Genomic DNA, 13,250 nt, shown 5'->3' with positions numbered 1-13,250 from the left:
ATTTCAAAAATTAAATATCTTATTTTATCAATTAAAAAATTTTTGTTTTTGAATCAGATATAATGCAGTAAAATAAAATGAAATGTAATAAAATAATTAATTAAAACAAAGTTTCATATAAAAAATAAACTTATAAACATAAAAAAGTGAAATAACATAAAAATGCAATTAAAAAATAAAAACAAAACCGAAGTTAAAGAAACTAAATCATAAAATAATAGAATTAAATTTAAAAATAAATTCATGTAAAACATTAAGACAAAAATTTAATAAAAATGTTATAAAACTCAATAAAATAAATTAATTAAATATTATAGAAAATTTAATTAAAAACTAAATAAATTACAAAGGTAAAGTAAAATAAACTTAAATTAGATAAAATGTAATGGTATATAACAAAATTAAATACAATAAAATAAAATGGACTACAATAAAATATCATAAAATAAGATTAAAAAAATACAATAAATTTCAGTTCCCAAAACTACAACACAACTTAATTGGAATGAAAAAATTAATCATAATACAATAGTTTAATCAACAAAAACAAATAAAATAATATAATAATAATCAAAAATGTGTTCTCTTAAAAAAATCTCAAAATAGTATTAAAGTAAAATGTTATAAAATGAAATGAAACGAAATAAAGTTATTAATCGAAAAAAAAAAATGTAACTGAGTACTAAATTAATTTAACTAAAATGTAATGAAATGAAACACATAAACTAAAATTAAGTAAAACAAAATGAAATGGACTAAAAAGAAATTCAATTCATAAAATAACAGCAAAACTAAATTAAAATAGAAGAATCTAAATTAAAATAAATTAATATAGCAAAGTTAAAGAATAAGAAGTGTAAATAAAAAATTAATTAACTAATCTACAATAAATAAACCCAACTAGATACTAAGTTGACCTCTGAGGCACAACATGCCTACACTAAAGGGAAATCGACTGAAACGGCACTTCATTCACTGGTGCAAACAGTGGAAACTTCCCTTCACAATAAGGAGTACTCTCTTGTCGCATTTATGGACATAGAAGGTGCTTTTAATAATATTGAACCCAACGCTATTCTGTCTGAAATTGCCAAATTGGGTATTAATTACTCCATCCGAAAGATGATCGAACAAATGCTCCAAAATAGAATAATCACTTCAGAGCTTGGGTTAAGCCGCATGAGAATGTACGCCGTCAAAGGCACTCCTCAAGGCGGAGTACCTTCACCCCTTCTCTGGAATCTCGCTGTAAATAGTTTGCTTCGAAATCTCGAAAAAGCAGGCTGCAAGGTTGTAGCCTATGCAGATGATATTGCTCTCTGCGTGTCAGGCAAACACCTGAATACCCTCACTGAGCTCATGCAACGCTCAATCAATATTCTGTCAAAATGGTGCACCGAATGCGGACTAAATGCGAATCCAGCAAAGACAGATCTTGTTCTCTTCAATAGGAAACAACAATCTCCTCCACTGCAAACAATAACTTTAAAAGGGGAATCATTACTCCTATCTGATTCAGCTAAATATCTAGGAGTTATTCTAGATAGGAAGTTGAGTTGGAAATTGAACATCGAAAACAGATGTAAAAAAGCTTTCATAGCTCTTTATACTTGTAAGAAAGCTATAGGCAAAACCTGGGGTTTTTCACCTCGGATCATTTATTGGATATATACCTCGATCATCAAACCGATACTCTTCTACGGTGTGGTTGTATGGTGGACAGCACTCGAAAAACGGTGTAGAGTAGCCACAATTGATCGAGTTCAAAGAACAGCCTACCTCCTGATAACAGGATGCTTAAGTACAACATCTACTAAGGCTCTAAATACGTTGTTTCACTTGTTCCCTATCGATCTGGCTGGCAAAGCGATTGCAGCGAAAGCAGCGACACGCATGAATGCTATATCGAAATGGAATAAGTATCTTGGCCATTCGGCCATACTGAACAGGAACACTGTTATCTCTTCCGACATAGACTATCATGTAAGTCTTCCATCACCACCCTTGCTATTCTCCTGTTCACTCCCAACCAGGGAAGAATGGAAGACAAATCTAACCGAAATCGATGGTCCTCTGATTATATATACAGATGGTTCAAAACAAGACGGCAAAGTAGGATTTGGAATCTTTTCCAATTCCCCTCACATCAATTTATCATTTAGATTACCCGACTACTGTAGTGTAATCCAAGCGGACGTATGCGCTATCTGGTATGCTGCGAAAACTCTCTTAGAAAATAGAACATCACTAGAGGATATCCGCTTTTTCACCGACAGTCAAGCGGCCGTTCGAGCACTCAGCTCCTCTTATACCCACTCAGATGTGGCTCGATCCTGTCTCTTATCTCTTAACGAGATAAGTGTTCAGAATTCTGTCCAAGTTATCTGGATACCGGGTCACAGTGGATTCGAAGGTAATTGCAAAGCTGATGAGCTCGCAAGAGCTGGAGCTGCGCAATCAAATGTTAGTAACTTACAATCTGAAACAGACAAAAGCCCTTATAAGTCTTTCGAAACACGAACTAAGGCATATAATATCTCTTATCACCGGTCACTGCCTTTTGGGCACTCACGCACGTCGGCTCGGGGTTCCCCAAAACGAGCTGTGCAGATACTGCGAGGACGAAGATGAGGAAGTATCGAGCAGACATTTGCTGTGCAGTTGTCCCGGTCTAGCCAGAAGACAACTCGCTCTTCTTGGCTCTCCAACAATTGACAATCTTTCAGTACTCTCGAACCTGAAAATCGAATCTCTCATAAAATTCTCGAAACGAATTAATATCTTTGACCAAAATCTACAATAAAAGTCTCGGTTAGGTGGGGAAATCATATAACGTAATGAGCTCTAGGGCAACACAACGGACCCAACTTGCGGTCTATGTGGCACTCCGATGCGGGGTCACACTTAAACCAACCAACCAACCAAAATGTTATAAAATGAAATGAAACGAAATAAAGTAATTAATCGAAAAAAAAAATGTAATTGAGTACTAAATTAATTTAACTGAAATGTATAATAATGAAATGAAACACATAAACTAAAATAAAGTAAAACAAAATAAAATGGACTAAAAAGAAATTCAGTTCATAAAATAACAGCAAAACTAAATTAAAATAGAAGAATGTAAATTAAAATAAATTAATATAGCAAAGTTAAAGAATAAGAAGTGTAGGTAAATAAAAAAATTAATTAACTAATCTAAATAAAATAAAATAACTATATTACTTAAAAGAATAAATTGAAGTAAAATGTTATCAAATACAATTAAATGAAGTAAAGTATTTAATTAAAAAAATAAATAAAGTAAGAAAAACATAAAACCCAAATGAAAAACAAAACAAAAAAAGATAAAATAAAAAATTAATTACTTCATAAAAAAACATTAATTAGTTACCAAATAAAACAAAAATACAATTAGACAAATTCCAAAATTAAAAACAAACAAAAATTAATAAAATAATATATAAAAGAAATGTAATAAACACTTTACTAATTAATCCATAAAAATTAAAAGAATAAATTCAAGAAAATGTTCTAAGGTAATATTACATAAAGTAAAGTAATTAAGTAAAAAAAACATAAATGAAAAAAAAAAATAAAAGAATTAATAGAATTCAAAAATTAATTACTTTACTTTAAATACTTTAAAAAAGTAAATAAAATTAATTAATTGCTAAATAAAACAAAAAATGCAATTAGATAAACTCCAAAGTAAAAAAAACAAAAAAAATGAATATAACAAAATAAAAAAAAATGTATAAAAAATTCTATCTTTAAAAATTAAACGAATAAATTGAAGTAAAATTTGCTAAAATAAACTTAAGCTAAATAAAGTAATAAATTAAAATAGCATAAAACAAAATATAAATTAATTAAAAAACCAAAAAAAGTAAATAAAAATTATAAATAAATTAAAAACTAAAATAAAAATAAATAAAAAATATATAAACTAAAAAACAAAATTAATAAACAAAAAACAAAATAAAAAATTAAATATAATAAAAAAAAAATAATCACAAATAAAAAAATTAATGAATTACTACATAAAAACGTAAATAAAATTAAAAAATTAATGAACTACTAAATAAAATAAAAATTCAATTGCCAAATAAAAAAACTTATAAAAAGTTTCCCATACCGGGAATCGAACCCGGGCCTTCTGGGTGAAAGCCAGATATCCTAGCCACTAGACCATATGGGAGAGGTAAAGAACGCGTTCACCATGCGCGTTTTGTTACTTGGCACTGCTTATAATATGCATATAAAAGATTAAATTTGATGCAGTTAATTTTAGATGATTGTCATAAACATCAAAACTTATTTATATCCATGCTCATTCAATACCACAACAACCTTGTCATTGCCAAAGATTTTTGAAGCCATTCCAAATAATTTTCAAGTTTTTGTGCGTATTTTAGTTGAATCGCATAACAGATATTTGCACATTTAGCTAATTAACTTATTTCGGCAAATGTCGATAATTACAACATTTTATTCGGGAGTGTATCAAAAACAGTTCTTTATGGGCTTAGTAATGAAGCGTTAGTGGACTATTGACCATAAGGCTGCCAGTTGTAGAGATTCGGGAAGGGAAACAGTTCATTCGTACCAAGGATGATTGATTTTAAGATTTCAGCTATGGTGAAAAACGAACTTGAGCTAAAGACTTACAAGGTTTGGCCAATAACTATGTTGAAAAAGAAAATTGTCAAATTGCCAACCGAATTCCACACGATACTTTCACATGTGTTCACACACTCGTCCACTCAGGCGTTATTCAGACGGCAACTAATCAACATGGACGAGGACTGTGTTGATTTTTTTTTTCGTATATCACCAACATAATCTCAGTCTTTTCGTAAACAAACCGCTGTAATGATCCATGTGACGTCAGCCAATCAACTGGTTATTTCAAATTCGCTGAGAGCCGGTTAACGGTCTTATATTGGCCACATTTTCGGAATTTTTTCACCATGTATTCGCACTACCTATATGAATGCCCGTTACTTCGAATGCGTGTTAGGTTTCTAAGGCTCCACCTCTCGCTTAAAAGCTGATTGAATTCACCGAAACATTGCATATCATAGTGTAAAGGCAAACAGGCCTTGAAAATCTTTTCTGTAGTCATCGAATGAACTCTTCCTTTTTTTAAGAGAATGCTGAATAACTTAGCCTAAAGAATGCTGACTAATTTATATTAAAATGAAATGAGATATACAATAAAATTTTTTTTTTTTAATTTTTATTTAACACAAGTGTTTTTGTAATCATGCTAAGTTGTCGATAAATCGCGAAATAGAGCTACTAACTAGAAATCCGGTAAGAAATTCTTGCCTGCATATTGAAATTCAACTTGGTTTAGTAATTTGAAAGGAAATATGAGATTGCCTGAATTTATTAACCAATAATTGTAATTAGATTAGTGCACTTTTACCCATCTCAGAAAACGATATTTAGCCATATTCTAGGATCTCAAAATTTATTACACTTTTGTATATAAAATGTTATATTAAATTGTTGTATCATTGATGCCGTGCCTGCTTTTTGAAAATTCCATATAAATCTAACAAATTCCGCAAAAATCAAATTTTGGAACCTAGGAATTTTTCTCCAGACCTCTACCAGGAAAGAATTCAACGTAATAACAAGAGCCATCATAGTTTGAACGGTACGGTATCGAAAATGTGTAAGCCACACAAATCGGGTTGGTTTAATGTTCATACAAGGTGGCGCAAAATGAATCATACAATGTTGTTTTTGAATATCTTTTTGACCAAATAGAAACGCAATGACTTTGAGTGAAGGAAATCTTTATATTGGCCTTTACGCGCGCCATTCCCTGCCTGTTTATATACTGCAGCTGTCTAGTTCACAAGTAAATAAATCCAAAATTCCAAAAATTAGAAATCTTTTGATAGAGTGATTAATTTTGCGCCACCTTGGATATTCAAAGGTATTAAAAGTGATTAAAAAACATTTGAAAATTATGCAGAGGAAACTGGAAAACCGCCAAGTGTTTTCCTTACCACTGACACTCGCATAAATGTATGAAATTCTGTGTCACATGTAATTAAGTGCCATGTAAATACTGATTAATCTCATCTCTAAGTGGTGCATAGTTAACTTATAATTGTTTCCTCCCTTTTACAAACACCATCACAATGGCTATTGTACCAGCTATTTCGCCTCATATTCATATTTCTGTTTAGCTGTCTGATAAATAAGCAAAAATAAAATAAAAAAATAATCACCAGCAGTGTTGGATAATAGGGCAAAGTTATCATAATCGCTTAATCGAAGTATATTTTTTATGTAATTTATATAATTTCAACTAACTTGATTTTTTAATAGCTTTTTTCTCGGACTCCATTACATGCAGTTTTTTGTGGCTTGCGCAAGAAATTGTTCAAATGACTTCCTGTAAATGCTTATGAATTGGAAAAAAACTTACTTTCTGACTTGCTTGCGTATTTCTGAGCACGGCAGTGATGCAAGTGATATAATTTAAAGATAAGTAAAAATTTCGAAATTCAAATTCAATCAAGATCGGTTGAAAAGGAAATTTCGAGTATTCTGATAAATGTTGCGGCCTTCATTCAAAAAATGCATGCAGCATATTTTAAGGCAGCGTATACACGCACCAACCGTTGCCTCAACATGGACGTATGTATGTATTGGGTATGGCCTCACCATCAATTTTCAATTTGAAATGTTGGCCTTTTAGTCATCCAACACATTTTTAAACGTGTTGAACTAACGGTTGGAATGTGTGAACCTTACATTAAAAATTGTTCAAATGATAAGAAAAATAAACAGCAATATAACTTTCCTATTGAGGCAGTGGATGGAAAGCTAAAGAAAGCGCGAAACTGGGGATCAAATAAGTCAGATACTTAAACCCCTGCATACATTTCAAAAAGAACTGGAGGAACGCATGCTAAGAAAGGCAAAAGGCAGATGGCTTAGCCTAACTAATTACAAAGTTGCCAGGATCATGTGTAAACAAGCATATGATGACAAGTAAAGGTTGTCAAAAAAGTCTTGCGGTATTTCCGCAAGCTTGTCTTTGCAAGCGCGTAGTTCTAGTTGTATTCGACGCATCGGTTCACGCTAGAGCTTTTTGGAAAGCTCTTTTCACGTGCTAACACTTGTTTGATTAATTGTTGTTTGCTTTTAGTCGTTCGTGAGTTATAGCGTCGCAATCATGGAGCAAAATAAAAAGTAAATACGGCATATTTTACAGTACTACTACGATAAAGGCAAAAATGCATCTCATGCTGCCAATAAAATTTGTGCAGTTTATGGAACCGATACAGTTTCCATTTCCACCGCACAACGATGGTTTCAACGTTTTCGTTCTGGTGCAGAGGTGATCGAAGATGCGCCACGATCCGGAAGGCCTGTCGTCGAAAATTGCGATAAAATCGCTGAATTGATCGAAAGAGACCGGCATAGTAGCAGCCGTAGCATCGGCCAAGAGCTGGGCATCAGTCATCAAACCGTTATAAACCATTTGAAGAAGCTTGGATTCAAAAAGAAGCTCGATGTATGGGTGCCACACGACTTGACGCAAAAAAACATTTTTGCCTGTATGGATGCATGCGAATCGCTTCTGAATCGCAACAAAATCGACCCGTTTTTTAAGCGGATGGTGACTGGCGATGAAAAGTGGGTCACTTACGACAGCGTGAAGCGCAAACGGTCGTGGTCGAAAAGCGGTGAAGCTGCCCAGAGGGTGGCCAAGCCTGGATTGACGGTCAGGAAGGTTCTTCTGTGTGTTTGGTGGGATTGGCCGGGAATCATCCACTATGAGCTGCTCCTCTATGGCCAAACGCTCAATTCGGACCTGTACTGCCAACAACTGGACCGCTTGAATGCAACACTCATGCAGAAGAGGCCATCTTTGATCAACAGAGGCCGAATTGTCTTCCATCAGGACAACGCCAGGCCACACACATCTTTGGTGACGCGCCAGAAGCTCCGGGAGCTCGAATGGGAGGTTCTTTTGCATCCACCGTATAGTCCGGATCTCGCACCAAGTGATTACCACCTATTTCTGTCCATGGCGAACGAGTTTGGTAGTCGGAAGTTGTCCACAAGAGAGTCCTGTGAAAATTGGCTCTCCGAGTTTTTTGACAATAGGGAAACGAGCTTCTATAAGAGGGGCATTATGAAATTGGCATCTCGTTGGGAACTCGTCATCGAACAAAACGGCGCATATTTGACTTAAATCGCATTATTATAACCAATTTTATGAACAATTGAAAATTCAATAAAAAGACTTTTTTGACAACCTTATATACTAAATCGGTTATATCGTTCGATAGAAGAAACTGTGCCTAATTTCGGCGCTTGCAGGAAATGTAATGCGCCGGGTACAAGAGAAACCTTGGGGCATATTCTATGCTACTGTCCGGCTCTCTCGAACACTAGACTATGCTGCCTGGGGGCTTACAGCTTTGAAAGGCTAGAATCTTTCCCTGAACTGGAGCTCTAGCGACTCCTAAAATTCGCGAACAGTTTACGCATCTGGAATGATGCATATTTCCGCTGAATAGGACTCTGATCTGGTATCGCTATGGACCAAAATGGTCTCTGCGTGGCTACGGTCAACCAGTATAACCTAACCTAGTAAAAAAGTTATTCAAAAACAAAACTGAATATGCACTTTTTGCAATGAATTGAATTTTTTTACTAAGTTTTCAACTAAGCATTTTTTCAATTTTGTGAGTATAGCTGCATGTTTTTATTTTTTGCAAATGCGTACTCAGTGAGGCTAAGAACTTCCGCATACCGAATTTCGATGTAATCGGATAATTTTTCTATTTGCGTGGGTTGCTATTTACGCTTCTAGGTTTGAGTATTGTACAGCTTAAGTGAGATTTTATTTATTTTGGAAATACTTGAAAATATAGGGCAACTCTATTCGAATATACTCCTTTCTTTATCTCCTTTTAACATACATATTTCGTATGTTAGGAGGGTTGGCTTTATTGTGGCTCTCTATTTATTTTGGAAATAATTGGCATCTCCTTTATCTCCTGTTAACATATTTTGTTTGTTACGATTTTATTCAATTTATATCTTTCGAATGAGTTCAGATAATTCTGAAATTTTGAAATAATTAAGATATCACTAAAATACATTCGAGAAAAATGTGTTGCTGTTGTTTCATGTACTTTATTTCATATTAAATTCAAATAATTACAATGGCATAATAGTACAACTGTAACATAAGTTGTCAGTAGCGGGTATAACAAATAAAAAGATTATTTTGGCTCATAGTTCATTTTTGTTGTTGTTGTTTTTTGTTTGTTAATGTTGTTTTTTTGTTTTGTAAGTAATGTTGAAATACTTATTCAAAAGCTAATCCTCAAATGAAAATATAAATTAATCAGTACTCAGCAAATAACAAGCAGATTACGAGAATTCATTAAGGGGTCCCGGTGGTCTAGAAGGTATTTTCAGGTATTTTAGGCTGTTTACTTAACTTATTTTACATATAAAAATTAAAAAAAAATCTTTTTTAATTTTAATAATTTTAAAAATGGCGCTGAAGTTGACCCTCCCGAAAAATTTGACCTAGACGGTGTTGTCCATTTTGGTTCTTCTATTTATCTGAGACGCAAAATCCAAAAAAAATATTTATCGGTATGAACGTAGCTATCTTCCGCTACTAGAATAAAAAAGAAACAAAAAAACTGACAAAATGGCGCGGTTTTGAATTTCACACCCTAAAAATCGTTTTTTTTTTAAGGTTTTTAATAAAAAAAGAAAAAACGAAACAATTGAAATATGATTCTAGTACGAGCGCTTGCCCTTGATGTTGTGAACACCATATTAAAATTTCAGACGATTCGGTTGAATAGTTTTTTTTTTTGTTTTGACAACACCGGACCGAAATGAATTTAAAGCTTGAGGTGCAGGAGCGCACGGACCGCTCTCTACCTAGTTAGTGGGCTGTAGAAGCTATAATATTGGGAATTTGCGCATGAAAATTTCACAGTATATTCTTAAAATACTATACTTTCGAAATATTGAAAAAAGAAAAAAATCGATTTTTTGAAATTTCTAAGAATCAGCTTCCTGTATGTATTTGAGGCAACTAGATCAGAATTTATACAGAGCTTAATAATCACTACCGTTCAAAATCATGTTTATATGTAAGAGATCCAATGTCTTTTCACCAAAATGTTCCCAACGAAAATTTTTATAGACGAGACAGGTACCAATGACGTGCTGAATATTTTCTGGGACAACCAAGATACCATCTGGACAAGCTGTAGAAGTTACTTTTTGAAAAGACCTTGCATTTAGATTAAGAAGCACTCTCCTTGCACGAAAAATCAAACTCATAGCAGACTCGTATACAGACAAGTCGTCATTGAAATTGTTGATGTTTGTAAAACTGGTCTATTAAATCGGTAGATGTAGATTTTTTCACTGAGTTTAAAAGTGCCGAGAATCCTTTGTCATTTAGTTTTTCTATAAACTGCCTTCAAGGAAGCAGGAGTTAAAGACATTTAGAGGCTCCAAATTTAAAGTTTGCGATAAATTTTCCGTTTTTTAACCAAGGCACACAGTCTCGTTAGCAAGGACATGCGGAAGTCTGTAATTTAGCAGTGAAAAAGAGTGCAAAACATAACACAATTGAGCTATAGGAGCATGCAAATATTGCGGAAGCAGATGTGTTTCAATGTGGATCATGTAATTCGGCGTATTCGCAGCAAAAATATCAGTTTTTTTAAATAAAGAAACGATAAAGTCTCTCTACTGGCTCATATTTATCTACACCCCAAACCTGTGCATCATAAAACATAATCGATCTTGGGCGCACATCAAAGATTTTCAGTTTTAGAAATGATAATCTTAGGGTTATTTATATATTTTAGCTATGTAGCTTTTATTGTTGTTTTAGAGTCGGCAAGCTTTAACGCCAAATGCTTGGTGTAGACAGTTTGTAGTTAAGGAATGCACCAAATATTTATATTCATTGACAGTCTCTATATTTTCATCACCAAACTTCCAACTCTAGTAAGCAGGAATTCTTGTGCACTCCCTAAAATCCAAACATTTAGACTTAGATAAATCAACTCTAAGGCCCCATTGAAAGCTATAATTTCTTATTGCATTGACCATAGCCCGTAGGTCCGTCGGAGACTCGGCAAAAAGCAGCAAGTTGTCAGCGTACATTACAAACTTAATGCAACAGTCAGCCTCATTTATTGCACCCGGTAGAAATTTGTTTAAGAGTAAGTATAAGGAAAACATGATCGGACTTCACAGACAACCTTGCCTAGCTCCTTGACTTACAATCTAGTTTGTGATTTCGAGAAAAATTTCAAAAAAATTTGAGACGTGCGGGAGCCATAGACCATAACTTTGTTCTACAAAAATTGCCTACTAAAACGCAATTTCCAGGTTATTTGTTCGCATTTCTTTATTTATTTTTTATTTATTTATTTTATTTATTTATTTCAATCACAAAAATTTTAATTAATTGTGCTGTATTATTTGCTTTTAATTTTTGCATATCTTTCAATTGCTTAAAAACAACTCAAGAGTCTGCCCATTTTGATTACGAAAATTCGTTATTTGCCAAAAGCAATTTGTCTATCAAAACACTTGAAATTTTTGGACTAACTAGCAGGTGTGAGCCAGAAAACTATACACATTAGGGTGCATCAATAGCGACACAAAAAAATAATACTGTTTTTGACTCGTAATGACAAATTTATTTATTTTTTATTTAATTAAAAAAAAATGTTTGTTGGAAGTATTATACTTCCGAACATCTCATTATTTTTATTTCGTCAACAAAGTTTAAAAAAAAGTTCTTTTGTCTTTTAAGCCTAAACTCTTCTACATTTGAAAAAAAAATTATTTGCAAAAAAACTTTTTTTTTGCGAAAAAAATATTTAAAAAAAATTTTTTTTTTTTAGAAAAAATATTTTTCAAAATTTATTTTATTTGTAAAAACAACCTCAATTTTTTTAGCCGAAACCAGAATAATGAGATTTTTGGAAATGTTTCCAACTCGATACCCTCACATAAATCTTAATTTTTTTCCAAAAATTTTTGTAAATATCTCAAAATACAATAAATATTATTATTTCGAAACTTTTTTTTTCGTGAAACATTAATTCGGAACTAAATCTGTTTACTACATTTTAAACTTCCGCCAAACTAATTCGAAAAATTATTAAGATTTACGTGAGCTGAACTAATTTCTGAGCTGAAATCATTTGCAAAAATCTCATTATTTTCATTTCGTAGATAAAATTTTGAAAAAATTGTCTGCAGATCTTTAAAGCTTAACTCTCTGAAGTTTTTTTTTTTGTGAAAAAAATTATTTTTCCAAATTTATTTTATTTGTAAAACAATTCAATTTCTATGAACATTTTCGAATCGATCGGCATTATAACCTCACATAAATCTTAATAATTTTCCAAATATTATTACAGAAATCTCAAAATACAATAAATTTTATTATTTCCAAGCCCCTTTTTTTTTGTGAAGCGTCAATTCGGAACTAAATCTATTTATTATATTTTAAAACTTTCGCCAAAATATTTCGAAAATCGTTTACAAAAATTTCATTATTTTGATTTCGTGGATAAAATTTTCAAAAATTTGTCTTTCAGATCTCTTAAGCTTAAACTCTTTTGAAGTTTATTTTTTCTTTAAAAAAAATTATTTGTAAAGAAACCTGAATGCTTCAGCTATTTTCAAATTGATAACCTCACAAAAAATCTCATTATTTTGATTTCGTGGAAAAAAAATGTATCAATTTGTCTGCAGATCTTTTAAGCTTAAACTCTTCTGAAGTTTTTTTTTTAACATTTATTTTATTTGTTAAAAAAAAACTAATTTTTTTAGACTTTTTCGAATCGAAAAACTATTTGATTTAAAAAACAAACTTATCTTTTTCGGTATTTTCAAATCGCTTCAAGTCATTGTCTGACATAAATCTTTATATTTTTCCAAATATTTTCCAAAAATCTTAAAATACCACAAATTTCATAATTTCGAAACTTTTTTTTTGACGAAGCTCCCTAATGTGCAAATTAAATATTAAGAACGAACAACAGATTTTTATCTTCTGTCAACTATCTTCCAAACAATCGTCTAACATTAATTATGTAAGAAACACTACAAACAACTTAAGACCGACCACAAATTGAATACCAGCCAACGGTTTGCGTGCAACAACTTCCTGACCAAGTCAAGCTACAAGCGCATTGGCCAAC

At 32.2% G+C, this 13,250-nt stretch overlaps 1 protein-coding gene and 1 non-coding gene across 3 annotated transcripts in view; one reads left to right on the top strand and one right to left on the bottom strand.

Moving 5' to 3' along the window:
* The window catches only part of LOC128866053 (patched domain-containing protein 3), a 120,488-nt gene that overhangs the window by 92,080 nt on the left and 15,158 nt on the right, over window positions 1-13,250 (top strand). The window lies entirely within an intron of this gene.
* Trnae-uuc (transfer RNA glutamic acid (anticodon UUC)) lies at window positions 4,130-4,201 on the bottom strand. The gene has a single exon. It is a non-coding gene; the product is annotated as a tRNA-Glu (tRNA).

The sequence above is a fragment of the Anastrepha ludens genome, chromosome 6 (assembly GCF_028408465.1).
Source record: "Anastrepha ludens isolate Willacy chromosome 6, idAnaLude1.1, whole genome shotgun sequence".
NCBI lineage: Eukaryota > Metazoa > Arthropoda > Insecta > Diptera > Tephritidae > Anastrepha > Anastrepha ludens.
Note: the sequence above shows the minus strand (reverse complement) of the source record. Positions and strands in the feature narration are given on the sequence as shown.